The sequence below is a fragment of the Octodon degus genome, unplaced genomic scaffold, assembly GCF_000260255.1.
Source record: "Octodon degus isolate 3935 unplaced genomic scaffold, OctDeg1.0 scaffold00010, whole genome shotgun sequence".
Lineage (NCBI taxonomy): Eukaryota > Metazoa > Chordata > Mammalia > Rodentia > Octodontidae > Octodon > Octodon degus.
In genome coordinates this window covers 16817633-16819369 of record NW_004524586.1, presented here as the reverse complement: position 1 = coordinate 16819369, position 1737 = coordinate 16817633, and the positions used below count along the sequence as shown (strand labels likewise).

Genomic DNA, 1737 nt, shown 5'->3' with positions numbered 1-1737 from the left:
TAAACTTGCATCTACTTCAGTCTTCCCTGTGTCTCCCAGTCCTTCAAGTGACTGCAAATCCTTCTCCAAGGTGATGGAAGGTTCATGGTTATGGAAGCTCTGAATTCCTGCATATTTGTGATTATTTTGCAGTCCCCTTTATGACAAAAAAAAAAAAGGGCTTGGCTAGAAATAAAAACCTTGACTCACATTTTCTTTCCTTGGTATCCTAAATATATAGTTAATTGCCCTGAGCAAAGAATAGTTGCTGTTGAAAAGCTTGATTCCAATATAGATTTCTTTCCCTTCGAATGTTTTGATTCAGTGACGATATGGTGCCTGAGTGGTTGCTGTCACGTTGTTGACCTCGAGCAGCAGCCAACTCCACATAGAACCTGGTAGCAGGGGATTTGAAATTGAATCTCCCCTCTCATCCCTCTCCTGGTTTTTGTCACTGTCAGCAACTTTATCTTCAAACACGATGGCTAGCAATGTTACCAACAAGACAGATCCTCGCTCCATGAATTCCCATGTGTTCATTGAGAATCTGAACACTCTTGGGGCAATGACATCTGATGTGGAGGCCATCTTCTCAAAGCATGGCAAAACTGTGGGTTGCTCCATTCATAAGGGCTTTGCCTTTGTCAAGCATGTTAATGAGAGAAATACCCCGGCTGCTGTAGCTGGAAAGGATGGCAGAATGATTGCTGGCCAGGATTTAGGTATTCATCTGGCTGCAGAGCCAGAAGTGAACAGAGGAAAAGCAGGTGTGAAATGATCTGCAGCGGAGATGTACAGCTTCTCTTTTGACTTGGACTATGACTTTCAACGTGATTATTATGACAAGATATACAGTTACCCAGCCCTTGTTCCTCCTCCTCCTCCAATTGCTTGGGCTGTAGCGCCCTTGAAACGCCAAAGTGTATCAGGAAACACCTCCCAAAGAGGCAAAAGTGGCTTCAATTATAAAAGTGGCCAGCGGGGATCTTCATCCAAGTCTGGAAAGTTGAAAGGTGATGACCTTCAGGCCATTAAGAAGCTGGAGCTGACCCAGATCAAACAAAAAGTGGATGCTTTACTAGAAAGCCTGGAAAAAACTGAAAAGGAACAGAGCAAACAAGCAGTGGAGATGAAGAAGGATAAGACCGAAGAGGAGCAGACCAGCACCTCCCAGAAGAAAGACGAGACTAATGTGAAAATGGAGTCTGAGGGTGCTGTGGACGACTCTGCTGAGGAGGGGGATCTACTGGATGATGATGAAAATGAAGATTGGGCAGAGGACCAGCTGGAGTTGATCAAGGATGATGAAAAAGAGGCTGAGGAAGGAGAGGATGACAGAGACAGCACCAATGATGAGGATGACTCTTAAGCATTTAGTTGGGTTTAGAAGTCTTGTCCCATTATTTCTTTATCTAGGCTCTTGTCTAAGATCAAAATTCTACCAGCTCCTCTCCCTTAGTATCTTCAGCACATGCTTACTGTTCTCCATGCCCTACCATGTTCTTAATTGCCCTGCGCCTAGTACCATTTTCACTTCCTCTGATGCTCCTAGTAGTTTTGTTAAGTCTTCCCTCTAATTTTTGCTTTTTAATTTTGATACCTCTTTATGACTTAACAATAAAAAGGTTGTATGGTTTTTATCAGCTGTCTCCACAACAATCTCTCATGATGCAGGCAGTAGAGTTATTTCCATTTATACATGATTTCAGTAGTTGCTTCCCTACCTGCAAAGGCAGTCTCATGTAGTGCAGCATCTGA

General features: G+C 43.4%; 1 pseudogene; it reads left to right on the top strand.

Annotated features, from left to right (window-relative positions):
• The first annotated feature begins 412 nt into the window (after window positions 1-412).
• LOC101574839 lies at window positions 413-1348 on the top strand (annotated as a pseudogene).
• Window positions 1349-1737: the final 389 nt, after the last annotated feature.